This window comes from Lycorma delicatula, chromosome 1 (assembly GCF_047948215.1).
Source record: "Lycorma delicatula isolate Av1 chromosome 1, ASM4794821v1, whole genome shotgun sequence".
In the NCBI taxonomy this organism is placed as follows: Eukaryota; Metazoa; Arthropoda; class Insecta; order Hemiptera; family Fulgoridae; genus Lycorma; species Lycorma delicatula.
Genome location: NC_134455.1, coordinates 1,842,849 through 1,862,323, shown reverse-complemented (window position 1 = coordinate 1,862,323; position 19,475 = coordinate 1,842,849). Strand labels below are relative to the sequence as shown.

At 39.7% G+C, this 19,475-nt stretch overlaps 1 protein-coding gene across 1 annotated transcript in view; it reads right to left on the bottom strand.

The window, feature by feature from the left end:
* Positions 1–19,475, bottom strand: part of LOC142318557 (uncharacterized) — an 86,527-nt gene that overhangs the window by 30,512 nt on the left and 36,540 nt on the right. The gene's annotated exons all lie outside the window — the stretch shown is intronic.

The following is a 19,475-nucleotide window of genomic DNA, read 5'->3' as shown; positions in this document are numbered from 1 at the left end:
ATGTACTGTTTTTAATTGCAGTGTCAGCGATAACAAGTACGCGGTTACCAATTAATTTTATTAAAATACAATTTTAACTGCAGTGTGAGCGATAACAACTATGCGGTTTTGATAAAACTTCTTATAACAAATAAATATAATTATTATCATCAAGAGAGAGAGAGAGAGACGTAATGCATTTCATAATAAAGAAAAAATTATTGCACATAACAATAAATAAAATTATAAAAATAAACTAAATTTCAAGAAATAATTATTAAATAAATTAAATTTTATATAACTTATCAGCGGAAATTGCATTCAGATAAAAAATAATTGGAAAATAAAATAAATTGCATACGATAATTTAATCGCGGTTATAAAGTCAACTCTTTGTATAAATTTTATTTTCGGAACTTGCATTCAGATAAAAAATAATTGGAAAATAAAACAAGTTAATTTTTTAAGAGATAAAAAATATTATTCGAAACTTTATTCATTCTTGCGTTAACACTCAATCATAATGGAACGTTCTTTTTATGATAGATATATCATGATATATCTGATGGCATTCTCAAGCATCATGGACGTAAAACAAGAATATTGGTCGAGGATGTTCGCTCCATCGTCATACTGAGATTGGAATGCTTTATGGTATCCGTTCCAATCTGCCTTTTCAACAATCCATCTCCGTGGCCTTCTTTTAGTCTCGCAGTCTACACCGAAACTAATAATAATTGGTCTATGATCACTGCCGTGAAAGTCATCACAAACCGACCAATTAAAATGAGGGAGTACATTCGGTGAGCATATGGAAAGATCAAGGTTAGATACAGTACCAGTTGATAGGGACATAAATGTGTGTGATCCATTATTCAGTAGGCAAAGGTCAAAATCTTGTCTCAATTTATTTATCGTATTTCCTCGAGTGGAGCAGAAGGTTGAGCCCCAGGAAATATGATGGGCATTAAAGTCTCCTACTATTAACGATGGAGATGGTATTTGTGTGAGGAGATTTGAGACATCTAAAGCACTGAACTCAGTGTTCGGTGAGAGATACAGATTGCAGATATGCAATTTGAAGGGAATAGAGACCTTTACTGCAATAGCAGGAATGACAGTGGTTAGTTGAATTCTTTTAGCTGACACCCCATTCTTCATGAAAATCGCTACTCCACCACTCTCCCTACTGTCTACCAGGCAGTCGTATCTCTCGCAGAAGTATCCTCTAAGTGTAATTCGGTCATGTTGAGAGAAGGTGAGTTTCTTGGAAACACATGATTAGTGGATCATGTGTGTGCGCTAGTACTCTAATATCTTCAATGCGGGAACGAATACCCCTAACATTCCACTGAATAATGTTCATAAGTGTAAAAAATAAATAAAAAAATAAATTTCGGAAATTATATAAAAATTAGTTGTACGTGATTCGGTTTTTCTTTTTTGTATTTTTTATTTTAAAGAACTCCGATGCCCTAGGGTCAGGTGGTTCTTCAACCATATCCTCCAGTATATGAGGTGATGGTGGAGGAGATTTATTTGAATGGGATGATGTAGTTGACATCCCAGAGGAGATAGTTATGTGGGTTCCCTTTATGGGGAGCTTATTAGGTGGCTTACTGCCAGCTGTGATAGTCGCTATTCGTGGCGGTACGACTTTGGGAATAGAAACTTTCGTATGTATCATACTGTTTGATTCACTAGCTGCGACGGGGGACTTTTTATTCATTTTTGTCAGCTCTGAGATAGTGGCTGTAAGTGAAGCTACTTGATCAGATAGCATCTGAACAAGTTTTTTAAGTTCATTGCAGGATCCGCACTGCTGATTATTAGCATTTGTAGGAATTTGTTTAGATGTAGCGGTGGCAAAAGATACGTCTGGTTTAACCAGGTTCCGTGAATTGTTTATCTTTTTATATTCTCTACGTGCAGCCGGAAAAGATAGTTTTTGCTCCGTACAGATTTTGAGAATTGCCTTTTCTTCTTTAAAAGTTGGGCAATCTCGGGAGCGAGCTGTATGTGGACCACTGCAGTTTGCGCATTTTTCACTTTCTTCGCAGTTAGTGTCATTGTGACCTTCTTTAGCACATCGAGCACAGATCTCGGTTTTTGTACAAGATGTTGTAGTGTGACCAAAACCTTGGTATCTGAAACATCGCCGTGGGTTGGGTATGAATGGTCGTACGCGAACCGAGAGGTAACCCACTTTAATCTTCTCTGGTGGAACACGGAAATTGAATGTCAGTATAAGAGACGGTGTCGGTTCTTCTGTTCCGCTCTGCCATTTCATTATACACTTCATTTCAGCAAAATCTTGGTGGCGAAGCTCATCAACTATTTCAGAGACATCTATATCTAAGAGATCTCGACAAAAAATTACACCCCGGCTCATATTTAACGTTTTGTGGCTTTCTGCACTTATATTTATACCACCCATATTACTGAGACGTAAGATAGATCGACTCTGTTCGTCGTTGAATGTTTCGATCAGAATCGATCCGTCACGTAATTTCCTAATATTCTTCGGGGAGCCACTTGCCCCTGTTATGGTTTTGTTTATTAAGAAAGGTGAAACCTTTTGAAGGGAGCCACCTTCCTGACTATTTCTGAGAACAATGAATCTAATATTTTTATATTTCGATTCTAAGAAATTCTTTTCAGTAGGACTTTTATCCTCGTCAGACGAAGCTGATCGAGGTCTCTTCGCAAGACTTATATTGGTGGTTTTTTCAGATGGACCACCAACCATCATTGTGTTTGTTATTGGAACTGAAATTTTGGTCCCACGAGTACCGGCGAAAAATGGACCACTCCAGCAGAGCGCACGCGTACTGGAGCTAGAGCTAAATTCAACTGGGTTCGCCCTGGTGCCCAGAGGACATCGTTCGAGACTCACTACGTAGAGCCATTCACCCATCGGCACGATTTGTTCCCACCTTGGGTTACGGTTGCGTTTCGTAAGATGTCGCAACACCACCGAGTGTAAATGTAAGAAATATCAGTGTAGGTTGTTGTTGTGTAATTGTGTATGTGTGTATGTTGTAATTTATGTAGTGTTCTTGGTGTAGTATATGTGTAAAATGTAAAGTGTTCCGCAGCTCATTGTATAGTGGGAAGGAAAGCTGCGGAGGCTAGGCCCGTGGGGACGCCAACCCCCAAAGTCTTAAAGAATAAGACTCCCCGTCGGGGAACCTTGTTGAGATGATACCGTATGCTAAATCGAAGAAAGGTTATCGTTACATACTGACGAAGATAAATTGTTTTTCTAAACTAGCATTTGCCGTACCGATTAAAACCAAAACCGGTACGGAGATCGCTAAAGCCCACAAACCCATATTGGATGAACAGAATATGCGACATTTTCAAACCGATTTGGGTAAAGAGTTCTACAATCCGTCGGTTAAACGACTATTACAGTCGTACAAAATAAATAAATCACTATTCCACACATTCGGATAAAAAAGCGTCGATAGTCGAACGATTTAATCGAACACTGAAAACGATGATGTGGAGAAAATTTACCGAACAAGGAACCTACAGGTGGTTAGAATTACTACCGAAATTGATCGCAAAATACAACACCAGTCACCGCACTATCGGAATGAAACCGAAAGATGTAAATAAGCGAAACCAAGCCGCTGTTTTACAGCGGTTAAATACGGTACTCTATCGAAAACCTACTTTACCGAAATACAATGTCGGCGATCGAGTGCGTAAAAGCAAATTTAAAAAGACATTCGCCAAAGGATATCTACCGAATTGGACGAATGAAATATTTATCGTACATAAGGTACATGATAATACGCGTCCGTGTACTTACACGTTGATCGATGTTCACGGTGAGGTGGTGAGCTGTAAATTTTACGCTGAAGAGCTCACTAAAACTAACGTTACAAATAATGTGTATTTAGTCGAGAAAGTCTTACGAAGAAAAGGCGATAGGCTATTTGTAAAGTGGCAAGGGTTCGATGGAAAACACAACAGCTGGATACATAAGGCGGATTTGGTGTAGTGAATCGATCAGTCATAAACATGAAGTTGGAACGTCAACAGGTCGGTAATATTACGCTAGAAAACTTCGACGATTATACAGGAGCCGGGTGTGGAGAGGGAAAAAGGTCTGGTCATGGACCTCTTCTACCGAATACAATCAGATGTATTATCTGCGGACCGTCTAATTGTGGAAAAACAAATGTCCTATTCAACTTGCTGTTCTCACCGGACGGTTTACGATTCAGAAATATTTACGTGTTTTCTAAATCGCTGTACCAACCGAAATATAAGTTTCTAGAACAAGTCATGACTGGTGTCCCGGAGATCGGCTTTTTTGCATACTCAGAAAACGATCATGTGATGGCACCCGACGAAGCGGAACCGAACTCGTTATGATTTTCGACGATGTAGCTTGCGAAAAGCAACATAATATTCGCAAGTACTTTGCGATGGGACGACACAACAACATCGATAGCTTTTATTTGACTCAGACATATTCCAGTGCCGGGAAGCACCTTGTACGGGACAACGCAAATCTCCTTCTTATATTCAAACAAGACGATCTCAACATACGTCACATATATCAAGATCATGTAAATACCGATATGAAATTCGATCGGTTTAAAAGTCTGTGTGGTGTTGCATGGAGAAAACCTCATGGAGTTTTGGTTGTGAATAAGGAGAGAGATATCGATGGTGGACGATATAGAGTAGGCTTCGATGTTTTTGTAAAAGAGATCAGTTGATAGTCGGTAACAATGGCAAGCATACACACCTACGAGGACGGAACACCGTACGCTAACGCCATACGTTTTAGACAAAAACCGCAAAACAACTTGTGTTCCAAATATTTTAGCGACCGTCAGAAGTTTTGCGGTAACTACGTCTGTCGTAAAGTGAACTACTAAGAAAATAAAGACCGACGATGCTGGCGACAAGTAAAAAGAATGAATCGTGACTATCCGTTGGTCGTTCTGTTGATGATTACTAGCGAAGGTAAGATTTTCAATAAGCGTATATGGTTAAAATTTTTAGAAGAATGTGACAAATACGAGATGCCAATCTAACTGGTGATATACGATAAAAACATGTTCAACACCACAATTCGACACGGATGGAACTTTATTTCAAGATTTAGACCCTTTCCGCTCGTGTACAAAAAGCCTTTATTGGAACTTCGAAACCGGCATGCATCTATCGACTACACAAACGTTTACATGCACATGTTGGAATACGGTAGTCGTCTAGAAGGAGCGAGATGCTGTATAGTGATCACGGAACGAACTATTCCGATCAGGTCGCCAAAAACGTTGTACCGCTTAGCGTTATCATACGGTAGAAAATGTTTGGTGGACACGGCTTACGGAGTACAATTTACCGACGACGTACCGAAAACATTACCGATAAGACGAGGAGGATTACCGTTCGACATCGTGAACAACAGGGCGCAGGCGCTCTTTTCTGGCGAGTTTCTAAACGAAGCGCTACCTACGTTGCGATTATACGCCGATTCGTTCGGATTGAGGAACAACGAACGACGCGAATTGTTTGAAATCCAAAACGAAGATCTGCTGCGAAAGTGGTGCGAATATGCAGGAGCGAAACCGGACGAATTTTGGTTGTTGAATAGCTATCTGTTGCATTTACATTCAAAAGGTGACCGTCATCCGATCAGACGACTTTCCACACGGTACTTGACAAAGGTACCACAACGCGATCACTCAACGGTTGTGGATATTCCGCTGTGGGTTGGAAATGTAAAAAGGGCTGTTGTCTTTAAAGACACAAGCACGAAACTCATGATACCGTCTATCGATCAGGGTGTGACACAATATTACCGCGAATTGTGCAATACCAATCGTCGTCCGGTGAGAATGAATGTTTCGTTAATCGATGTTATACGTTTTCTACGCAGAGCCAAAAAACATGCAGTGTTCTTTAGATCGGTGGAACTAGGATGGTGATGTGATCGACTGTTTTCCGATCATTCGTAACCACGATGTCGAACAAGAACGAGGTCGATATGACATCCTCGTCGTCTTCATTGTCGTCTGCGAAGTTGGTAATGGAAATCGATAGAATACGAGATTCGATTAAACGAAAACATCGCGCTATTACGCAAGGAATAACAGAATCGGAACAAGTTATTGAAAAGCAATTTAAGCCTATTGTCGAACCGCTCCGAGAACTTAATCAATCGTTTAAACAAAAGTACGATGTTAAAAAAGAACAAGAAGAGTATGCAAATGGAGTGGTTGAAAAGGAGGAGGTGGTGGAAGAGACACCGACAGTTATGAGAAGACTCTTTAAAAGACCGACGTCGGAAAAACAGTTCGTGAAACCTGTAGACCCGTCGACACCGAAAACGATGGGGTTTCGTGCAAAACATTTCTTGGATCTTACCGTAACGCATAAGGGTAAAAAAATAGACGTCTACGGAGTTAAAAACATTGACGATCAATGGATGATCGGAACAAAAACACTCCAGTTCAAAGGAAATAAAATAGTTATCGACAACAAAACATATAGCGGTTCCAAAGGTTTATATCAATTGATTTTTTTGAATGAGCCTGTAGATTATACAAACAAAGATTTAAATAAGTATAAGAAAATATTAGAAACTACTGAGGCCCATAAAAGTCAAAATACCGGTCGCATAATTTCCAGTCGATCGTTAAAGTACAAGAATATTATCAAAAGACTGTTTCCTCGTACGCACCTTTCGTCGGAAAGCGGTCATGACGACGAAAGTCCAATAACCGGATCGGGTCTGCTGATGAGAGCGAAGAAAACGGTTAGACCGGATTACGTTTACTGGGACGATCCGAATGAACTGTGCGATAGACTGCGACTTTTATTGGCTTCGAAACGTGCGGGTCATACCGGACATAATAACGAAATAGTTTCGATCATAGAAGAACTACAAGAAGGCGGATACATAAAGGAGGGTAGTACAGGGAACTTTTTATTTTAAACAGTCTGAATATGAGTATCGAAAAGTTCGGTCGTTCTCGGGTTGGGAGTGCAACCGCCCAACCTCCACCAACTCGGATTGTCGAAACGTTTGACAAAACCGCCGATGGAAATTTCGATATCAAAAAAAGACGTTTGTGCACGTCGGACCGCCTGTTGAAGATGATGATGGTGCAACAATAGGTCACGTTAAGAAAATGTTCGTAAAGCAAAGCGAGTTGAATAATAAATACTTACCGACGGTTTCACCGATGGACAACAACGCACTCTCCTTTTCAAAGAGGCGATTGTGCGATATCGCCGATCCAATTGTAAAAACAGACGCCGTAACTGTCGACTATTTACGGAAAAACCTTTTCGGTAAAAATGAGACAATTAACGCGAGAGGGTGCGTTATCGCAAATGCTGGTGCACCAATTAATAGCACGGATCTCACTACAAAGTCATACGTAGACAAAGTGACAAATGGGATTTTAAAGAGTAAAGACGGTGTTGTGGATATCCAAAAAAGTGTTATAACAAACGCCAAGGCACCTGTTCAGTTGACTGACCTCGCGACTAAAGGATATGTCGATATAATGAGGGGTCAATTGAAGAAAAAGATGGTGAAAGAGTACGTAATGCATAGCGATCTAAATCGTGTATTCTTAGCGAAGATTTTTAATGATGACAACGCAATCAATTATCAAAATAAGCGATTATGTAGAGTCGGTGATCCTGTCGAAAAGACGGACGTCGCAACAAAGTCCTACGTGGACGATATGGAATTACATATACAAAAATTGCTTACTGCGACTAAGGGATATATCGATGACACACTATTTAGGTTCTACAAATTTCTATTAAACATTAACGACAACGCTAACAGAAACTTAAATCAACAAACGCTTAAGAGTGTACTAACCGCTGACAATCATCACCAAAGCGATTCTGGAAACACAGATCTAAGTAGTAAAGATACAATGGAGAACGAGGATGTGACAAAAAATATGGTGCGTCCACCGATCACTGATAAGACATTGAAGAATGAGGATGTTAATAAAAATATGATACGTCCCCCGGTCTCAGATGATGTGAATAAAAATATGGTACGATTGCCGAACACGGATCCAATGTAAGATGGTGGAATGTAGTTAACAAGCTCATTGTCAGTCAGACATGGCAAGAGTGAGGAGGTCAAAACGTTCTTCTCCTGTTCGAAAGGGTAAGGTGAGAAGATCTAAACGAATAGCCAGTCTTAAACGAGGCGGTGGACTGTTAACAACTCTAACAGCAGGAGCTGCAGGAGCGTTGGGATCTTATATTGGCGATAAAGCATTAAAATGCGTCAAAAAGGTTGTGGGTACGGTTGTAAATAAAGGGATCGATTTACTACCGATAGAGTTACATATTCCGGGATATCAGTACTGCGGACCGGGAACGAATTTAAAAAACGATTAAAGAGAGGCGATCCCGGTGTAAACAAGTTGGACGTCGCTTGTAAAGAACACGATATCGCATACGCAACGTACAGCGATAACGAAAGAAGAGCGGCAGCAGATCGTAAATTAGCCGATAGCGCTAGGGAAAGAGTTAAAGCTAAGGTTCGAGTATCGCGGAAAAAGCTACGGCATTGGCGGTTACAAACGCGATGAAATTAAAAGCAAAGTTCGGCGGTGGAAGAGTACGAAGACGAAGAAGACGAACAAAAAGGAATAATATAAAACGCCTGGTCGAAATGATGAAACAAAAAGCGGGCGCTGCAGGGCAGGGATTATACCTTAAGCCCTACCCTTTGACCGGATCGGGGAAGGGCGGTAAAAAAAACGTCGTCGTCGTCGTCGTCTCCAGTGCGACCGCTATCGAACATAGAACTAATGTGGAACGCGAGAAGACTAAATATAGCAGATTTTAGAGGGGTCTTCATGTTGGACGCATTACCCACACAACCGAAGACTAACGAAACTGCGATTGTTAATCTTGACCGCAGTACCGGTCATGGAACACACTGGGTATGTTATAGAAAACGTGGACGGATGGTGGACTATTTCGATAGTTTCGGTAATCTGCGTCCACCTAACGAATTGATGCGTTATTTTCCACTCGATTCGATTAAAAATTTCAATTATAACGCCAGACAGAATATAAACACGGTTATTTGCGATCATTTATGTCTTGAATTTCTCAGTCGTGATTCGTCAGCCTACAGGTAAACATGTTCTGCATAAGTGGAAATACGTCGTTCTTACACGCTACATTCTTTCCGTCATTGGATTTGTCTGATGGCGAAGGGAATTGGCGTTGATAAACTTAACCACATACAACTCGATTCCAAATGTCGAAGAGGGAATCAACAACACACTTACTGTTGTACCAAAGAAACCTCAAAAACCGATTAAGCTGACACTAGCAACCGGATTGTACGAAGTGGATGATATCGCCAAACGCTTGAGCGATGAACTCAAAGACAAAAGCAAAATAGATTTACTTATGCGTCCGAATAACAACACGTTAAAATGCGAACTTAAATGCAGTGCCGCGATCGATATGACATCAACGGATAGTTTGGCACCGTTGTTGGGGTTCGAGAAAACTAATCTGACGGCGAATATATGGCACGACTCATCGAAGCCAGTCGCCATTAACAACGTGAACACCGTACGGGTCGAATGCAACCTTATACGAGGCTCCTATACGAACGGATCAGAGGGACACGTGTTGCACGAATTCACGCTAAGCGTACCGCCTGGTTTCAAAATAATCGAATCGCCGAAGAATATAATCTATCTACCGGTGAATACAAAGAGCTTAGACGAGATCGCCATAAAGTTTACCGATCAAGACGGAAAACTGATAAACTTTCGCGGTGAAACCGTTACGGTGAGATTGCATTTACAAAGGAAAACGAAGTAAAAGGAAAGCCAATAAATGGGGTTAATATAAAATAGCGGTGGTACTAGTAGCGAAACGTCACGCAAACCGATCAGTCTACGTGCAAACACCAAAGCGTTAACATCGCGTAACGTGTTGTTTCTTCGAAAACTTGGTTTTACAGTTTGGGTGAATCGTAATGGCAGCGATAGGAGCGAATATGTTGGACGTCGGTGAAAGTGTTTCGTTCGACAACACGATCACACAGTACGAATATCATACTCATCTACCGTACGCTTCGTCGACTTACAACAACAACGATGAAATCCGGATTCCGATACACCAACAAGATGTGTACATGTTACCGCATAAAAGCTATTTGATGGTCGAAGATGCGTTAACTACTAAAGGAGGCGATAAAAAGGCAACGGAATCGTGTTTAACAAACAACGCGATACAGTTTCTCTTCGAGGGGATACGATACGAGATAAACGGTGCGGAAATGTGTCTCGTACAAAAGTTAGGAATAACGACAACGATAAAGAATATTCTTTCGTTGCGTAAAAGCGAAGAAAATATTTTGGAAAATTTCGGGTGGAAGTTCAAAGCTTCGGATAAGTTCGATTTAGATGAAACCACTGGAAGATTTTGTTTCTACGTACCGCTGCGTATGCTGATGGGTTTCGCCGAAGACTAAACACATAATATTGAACGTCAAACAAGAATTGGTCTTGCTTAGATCTTCCAGCGATGTGAAAGCATTAGTGTCTTCCAAAGAGGCACCTGATTCCAAGTTGAAAGTGACTAAGATAGCGTGAAAAATTCCGTATGTTCACGTTGCCGATACGATGCGATTGCAATTGTTGAAGGTCGTAGAACGAGATAGACCGTTAGCGATTGCTTTTCGTACATGGCAGATCTTCGAATATCCGGCTCTACCACAAACAAACGTACATTCATGGACGGTAAAAACATGTGCGCAAACGGAGAAACCGAGATACGTGATATTCGGTTTACAGACGGACAGAAAGGATAAAGCTACAAAATCATTGACGCTCTTCGATATGTGCGAGTTGGTAAACGTTCGTCTGTATTTGAATTCGCAGTACTATCCGTACGACAATCTACAGGGAGATGTGAATATGATGTATGAAATGTTCGCCAGCTTTCGGTCCGCCTATTATAACAAACCGGAGCACGAATGTCCCGCTTACAGTTTGGCGGATTTCAAGACCTGTGTACCGTTAATAGTTACCGACTGTTCCCGTCAGAACGAATCGCTTAAAACAGGAACAGTAGATGTACGTATCGATTTCGATACCAATAACAATATACCAGCCAATACGACTGCCTACTGTCTCATTATACATGATAGCATCGTCACATACACTCCGCTCACTGGAATAGTGAAAAAACTTATGTAATTCGGGAGGTATTTGAGATCGATCAATTAGGTGGTGGACGGGGAGAGGAACGTAAAAAGCAAATATTGTCAACGTGGCGAGAGTTTACGAAATGGCTGATAACATTTAGTGTATTTAAAACGGGTATTGCAGTTGGAATAATCGTAACACTGTTACTGGGCTACTTTTCGCATGAATCTTGTACAACGATGAAACCGATACGGTGTAGAGTGACTTTTTCTGCACAATCGCCGGTTAACATACCGTTAGTATGGTGTAATTCATCGTCTGTGGAGGTTTTGTCCTATTTTTACAACGCTACAGTATCACCATCATCTTCAAAAAACGTCTGTGCTGGCGTAGTTAGCATCAACACTACATTGTCACCTTCAGAAAAAGCAATAGTGTTACCAAAGGTAAACATCGACAAAACCGCATTGAAGAGGAAAACCATAGTGAATGTAAAATCATCATTACCTTCAGCGAAGACAACAGTGTTACCAAAGGTAATCGCTACCAATATCTCATTACCTAACATAACGTTACATGCACATGATGATGCTGACTATGATGGTCCTCTAAACGAGGAAGAAGAAGAACAGGTGGAGGGGGTAACCCCCACCACTTCTACTTTGAAAGTATAAAAAGGCTTAATCCGACTGCGTACACAAATCAGTAGTTGTTGAGCATCATGGAAGGAAGTGGTGTTTATTCGCCAGACGACGTTCAATCGTTTCTATTCATGAACGATTCTTTGCATAACATCGATCACCATCCTGAAGTTACGAAACCGACTGAGAAGGAGGTTAAATCGAAACCAACGAAGATCCGCAAAAGGAGAAATCCGCGTAAAAAATCTTATGATAAACCTTCTTCAGTTGAACACACAATCACAAAGACCAAGACCAATAAGAAGCAGAAGAAGAAGGACAAAAAGAAGGCGGGTAAGGGGGAGGAGAACGAAGGGATATCCCCCACCAACATTGTGATTTCATAGACATCGTCGGTGGTTACATATCGCCATCCTCATACACGGATGAGCTATCGTCATGGAAGGAGTTATCGAGTATCACGGCTTTCTCGGCAAACGAGGTGAGTTTATATAGTTAAAGAACTTGCTGTTGTCGGTGATGGAAACTATATGATTCTTCACTTTCGATCACCGTACCCAAAGTCTGAGTTGACATCTAAATACAAACGGATGGCCGGATGGTTGGAGAGGAATTTTCACAAAATCGATTGGAATTACGGCGAAGTCGTATACAACGACGATATCATGAAGGCGTTATGTTCGCAGTTTGCCACACACCAAAGGGCTGGAGAAAGTGGAATTTTTGCGACGGTTTCATAACGATGTTCGTCAGATACCGGACGGCGCACCGAAACCGAATTCAAATTATATCGTAAATTGTCCGTACCACACGCACAAGGAGGGTGGAAAATGTGCGTTAGAAACCGGTTGTTTCTACATGGAGTGGTTTAAGATGTGTAAAAAGCCGTTGGATCTGGTGAGAGAAGCCGATCGATTGCGATCGTTTGCGAACACAAACGCGGAAAACAAAGAGGAATTGGCAAAAAACGGTTATTACTATTCCTTCAACGAATTGTGTGTAAAATGTTGTTGGTGAAACGAAAGGATGGATGTGCATCACCACTCAACTCGTTGTCAAAACTGCATCAAGGAAAACGTACCGCTTTCGTTTGAACATGTTGTTCTACGTCGAGTACCGCTGTAGAGCTCAGTCTGCTGCAAGATGTTGATGAATCAACATCTTTGGTTAGAGATCTCAATTATAGTTATTGCCTTCCATCTTGGTTTTATGCCAGGACTATTATTTATGCTTGCACTGAATCACTTGCAAACATTTACAAAAAATAAAAAATATAAAAAAAGATTCGAGTGTTTTACAGTAGGCCTATTGGGGAGAGATTTCACTCATGTAAAAAAAATCTCAACGCGCCACGGTTGCTACCTCGTGGGTGGTGTGGAAACGTAACCGTTTTTTTTTTAAATTTAAAATAACAAGCGGGAAATAACAGGAAGTACAGTCCATAACAGTCACACTGATAAGGTATATATATTTGTCGCTCTGCTCACTACAACATTCATTTCACAACACAGCTGCACATCAGACGAACATGGGTGAGAGAACATCGACATCATTCGAACTTGCTAAAGCAAGAGTGGTTACCAGTATTAGAAACTTGGTGCGCAGTATCACCAGTGTGAAGGGTGCAGATGTACCCTTTTTAGAATCGCTTAGTGAGGCATTAAGAAATGTGAAATGTGCAGTAGAACGAGGTGTTATACGGGATGAAGATTTGACTAGTACACTGCGATGTAAAATATGTCTGATTGCACGTGTAGGAGCAACGATACTACCATGCGGTCACACATTCTGCATAGATTGTGTACGGTATTTAATACAACACAACCTTCCATGTGGGATGTGTAGACAAGCGGTGACTGGCTATATAAAAATCTATTTCAACTAGTCACCTCTCCGTCTTTCCCAAACTGTCCTTTTCAGGACAACAACACATTACACAAACAACACAAAATTACACGCGTAGACAAAACAAAAAACACTTTAAACCCCCATACAATAAATTGTAACTAATTATTGTTTTTTTAATTTAAAAAAAACGATATTTATTTACATTTATTGAATGTAGTGTATTGTATGAAGGCCCGTGACACGATATGATATTGGATTTATCCACTATCAATTGTGTTACAAATGGTGAGGAGAGTGTTTTATAGTAAACCTATTGCATTTTTTTCTCCTTAAAAGTCCTTCCGATGTGTAATTCCATCCGCAGTTTAGCGATGGATGTTGACATAGCCGCATCGGTGTGGACGATTAGATTTTTTCCGAATTGCTGCGTAAGAACGTTGCGTCATCTTATGAAACTTACAATTGCTGCGTTTCCTCACGCAACAAGTATTACCGCAGACATACACCGTTTCAATACGGTTAGAGTGGTTTTCAATTACGACGCCACTTACGCTGAACTTCACGACGGGTTACAAGAATATTAAGACAGTTTAAATATAGATACTGTAGACGGCTTGTGTAGACATTATATTCACTATAGTGACGACCTGATAAAGTAGCGATGAAAACGTTTAGCGATTCGGTAAACGAATTGAGGTTTATTGCATCGTATATTTGCAAATATTGTTTTATGATGCTTACCACCCACTACGATGTTAATGATGAAATACATGCTTTCGATTGTAAGAAATTCGACTATTGCGGTCGTGGTCTACCAGAATACTTATGTTCGTGCGAATTGATTATTGAAAACGTGAAAAGAATGCACGCTATGGTACGTGCAAATAAATACGAAGTGTTATAGGAAAGTCCGTTTGCCTGTACAGTTATCGATAGTAACGAACCCTATCGGTTGTTTTGCAAAATTGTCGTGGAAATAGGGGGTAAGAAGGTAAATGACAATTGCAATTGCCATTCGAGTGTGAGCACTGCGAATGTTAAGATGGACACCGTAGCATTTATTAACGTTTTCAACGATGAATATTGTTTTCTAAAGAAGATACCGTTCAAGAGGTGGACCGATCTTGATATCGGTGTGAGCTACGTACTGTTGGAAATGAGAAAAATATTTACTCAATTCGGTGAACTCCGTATTTGCGTAATATTGTTCGACAGCGAATCGGATGAACCGGACAGCTTTCAAACCTTATTACCAAAGACGTATACAAACAGATTTACCGACGATGAATTGAACGTTGTAAAAAAATCATTCGATGAAATTAACTTATTATGAAAAGAAAAAACTCGCCAACGGTGACGTTGACGAGTTCAACAAGGATATAAAAATAAGTTTGTAAAATTTTGCACGAGTGTTTGTAGGCATATTGGGGAGAGATATCACTCGCATAAAAAAAATCTCAACGCGCTGCAGTTGCTACCTCTTGGGTGGTGTGGAAACGCAACTCGAACAAATGTATTTTTTTGTGGTGGTGGTAAAGGTTTTTAAGAGACTTATAAAATTTCTCTCATCCTCTCACAACGCGAATGTACCTTTACTCGAGAGGCTTTAAATCAATTAAATTCTTAAATGTGCGTAATTATAATTTTGTGTAAGTCTTTTTTGCTTTATTCTTTTTTTTCTTTATAGGTCTTCGGTATTGATTATTATTATTGTTTGTTAAAGTTTGTAAATACTGAAAAATCTCACCAATATTTGGATCGATATTTTCTTTATTATCGCACTCTATGTCGTACAATATAAATTGCTCGTCGGTAACAAGATCCATTGTGAATAGCATTCAGTGGACCGTCTCAGTGAACGTGATAAAAGTAATTTTTAATTGATACGACTGAACGCAAGTTATAGATAAGAAATTAAAATAAATACGATTCGTGGAATTATTTATCGTGTCGATAAGAACAAAAAAATAATTGGCTTGTGGTTTGGAAAGAAAAAAATTATTTATCGCGTTGATAAGGAAAAAAATAATTGGCTCGACCGGATGTGGGTAGTAGATAAGAAATTAAAAATAGATACAATTCGTGGAATTATTTATCGTGACGATAAGAATAAAAAATTATTTATCGCTTCGATAAGAAAAAATAATTGGCTCGACCGGATGTGGTTATAGATAAGAAATTAAAATAAATACAATTCGTGGAATTATTTATCGCTTTGATAAAAAATTAAAATTAATATTATTCGTCGATTCTTGGAATACCGAATGCGGATGTTGATAAGCAGATTTGTGGGTATAAATAGCCATTCGTAACCGTCCTAGTCTCATTCTAGAGCTAACGTTTGAAGAAATAACAACACCATAATGACTGACGGTAGAAACAAATTTTATTCACCAATTGAATAAGCGTCTGGTTGCAACCAACCTAGAGACGAAGAGCGTTGGTGATCTAACAATTGGGAAACCGTACGAGGTTGTATGGTTGAGAAAGATTGCAACGCGGTATGGAAAAAGTATCGTGTGTCGTTTACGCGATGGTGAGGAAACGACGGTCAATGTTTACTTGCCAAGAAGGTTTGCGGAAACACTGAAAGAGGACGAATTTGACACAATAATGGAAATGAAACTTAAACTCGTCTTCAAAGGACGCAACGGAAAAGCCTTCGATGTGGTATTCGAATAATACCAGGCAGCTATTCAAACTGTCCTTTTCAGGACAACACATTAAACAAACAACACAAAATTACACATACATACACAAAAAAAACACTTTAAACCCCTATCAATAAATTTGTAACTAATTATTGTTTTTTTAAACAAAAAAAACGATATTTTTTTACGTTTATTGAATGTAATGGTTCCAAGGCCCGCGACATGATGTGGTAATAGATTTATCTACTATCAGATTATGTTGCAAATGGTGAGGAGTGTTTAAACAAAAACGATCTTAGTTCTTTGTTTTTAAAATTTCTCGCGAGGGGCGTCTTAGTCGTCTGCTAACGACAATAAATTTATTCGTACTTCTGCATTTGGTGTGAACGGTTGAACATCGGGAAAATGAATATTTTATTGTGTGTACAGATTTTGTGTTACATTATAACTACTGTAGAGTGTCACCATTCGTTATTCTACGAAACGTGTATGCAAACGTTAGCTTTTCGGTGTAAAATACCGCAACAAAGATCCGTACCGGTAATGAGTCTTTCGAAAGATTTAAATTCTCAAAGATTTATTTTCAGACCGGTTTATGTCGTTCTACATCGTTGTGATATAGGTTCGGGTTGTTGCCAGAGTCCCGAATTCGTATGCCAACCAGATGTTAATGGTATCGAAAAGGTAATAGTCGAAATTAACATAACAGAACAGTTTATTAATAACACTTTGAAAATGTATCATAAAAAAATTGTCGCTTCAAATCATACAAAATGCACTTGTCAGGATATCACCATACCTATCAGATGAATTTTTTCGAATTGTGGAGGGGAGGTTGTGACATTCTGATTCGTTGATAGCAGGGTGTGGTAGTTGTGGTGGTGGGGAGGAGCTTATAAATACAGTGTAACTGAGTGAAGCAGTTTATTCGTTGAGAAACGTTCGAGTTGTAAACATGATTCAGTTTAGTGAAGAAGATGTAAGCGTGCGCGTCGGTGACCAACAACTGACGACTATGTGTTTTAAATTAAAACACAGTTACGTATATATTGTCGATTTATCTGAACATGATTTTGATAAAAACGGTGATAACTTGGCCATAAGAGTGGTTTTCAATGATGATGATTTCGGATATGGACGAAAATATTATTGCGAATTTGAATGCGGTAAACAAGCTATCGCACTTATTCACAGCAAAGAAGTACTGTTTTCTGGATTCTACGGTGACGACGGTAACGTAAAGGCGTTCAAATTAAATCATTCGTCGAATATGAAGTTGAATGCGTCCGTGTTAAAAAATCTCAATACGTCGCATCGAAAAAATAACGTACTCGCTGTAAACGTGTATGCTGCAAACGAAAGAAGAAGAGTAACAGCTAAAAAGCGACGGACGGAGGACTTTTCTTCAGAGGTCGTGATGAGGTAGATTGTTCTGCCGATGGTTGTGACGATGATACCCAACCGCTGTTGGTGGCGTATGACACAAATGAAAATTCAGAATTCGATTACGTTAAAACCAATCGGTATATGAAAGGACGTCACATCGCTTCTCTTTATTTTATTTTATACAAGAATACGAAACGCAAAGAAGAGGATAAAGAAAACCGTCAACGAATTTTCTAATTTCTACGATGTTTAAATAAGTCCTTTTAAGGACTTCAACACATTACACAATCAACACAAAATTACACACATAGACAAAACAAAAAACACTTTAAACCCCTATACAATAAATCGTAACTAACTATTGTTTTTTAAAAAACGATATTTATTTACGTTTACTGTATGCAATGGTTCCAAGGCCCGTGACATGATATGATATTGGATTTATCCACTATCAATTGTGTTACAAATGGTGAGGAGAGTGTTTAACAAATTTTTTAAGCATTTTCAAAATAGGAGAAAGTGGTGCGATAGACATATTCTTGCAATATTACGTTTATGTATGCGAAACATTATTTCTTTATTTCTTTACAAGAGCGTGATGTTATAAACGACAAACGCAGATGATGAGTAGTGATAAACTTACAAAAGAAGGCAGGTTTCGCATACATAAATTAGAGTTATCTTGGGATTTTTTTGTTTCACATAGATGTGCTTTCTTGTATAAGTTTATCATTACTCATCATCTGCATTTGTCGTTCATAACATCCCGGTCTTGTAAAGAAGTATCATGAAGACGTTTCTTAAGATATATATAGTCGAGTGTTTTTTAGGCCTACTGGGGAGAGATATCACTCTAAAAAAATCTCAACGCACCGCGGTTGCTACCTCTGGGGTGGTGTGGAAATGCAACAACACTCTAAACCCCCATACAGTAATGTAAAACCATTTTTTTAGAAATAAAATTTAGTCGATCGGCATTACTGGATGAAGGTTCCAAGGTCTGCGGTGTAATCCGACGTCAGATTCACCATCTGTTGTCGAATTACACTTGTCAATGGTGAGGAAAGTGTTCCAACACATAAATTCATTTCATAACTTTTTTTTATTTTACAGATCCAGACACAACCGGATTTAACCGGTTACAACAACTCAAGTCACTTTTGTATTAGTGACTCGATAATTATCAAAAAATTTTTTTATCGCATCCGCCCTTATTAGAGACGACGATCCGGTTCACACGTACGCACTAACGGCTAGTGCGTAAGCGCCGATTCGAATTCCAACGCTGCGATTAGTCAACCGGACAACTTTAGACCACGTCGGTCTCACAATTCTTCAGTCGAGCGCCACATCTCGCACGGTAAACACATCTGCGTCACTCCGCTGACGCACACACGCAAACACACGCGCAGCAGACACCGCCGCCACCGCCTCCCGGTGCACGATACACGATGAGAACCTCTCTCCTTCGCGGTAACGCCTCCCGACGATATCGCCTGGACGACCAGGATCATCCTCGAGGTACATCTAAATTTTTTTTTATTCACTTGTGTATATATGTATGTGTGTGTGCGCGCGTTTGTGTGTACAAACTGATGTGACGTTAAAATTCACAGCTTATGTAGAACATTTTTCACTCATTACATCAGGGAGTCACCGCAGCCGATTGGTTTAAGGCGTCAGTCGGCCGCGTCCCGTCATGACCGGGTTCGAATCCTATAGCCGACCGAATTTTTTTCACTTTACATATTATTTATTTATTTAATTCAAACCGACCGCCA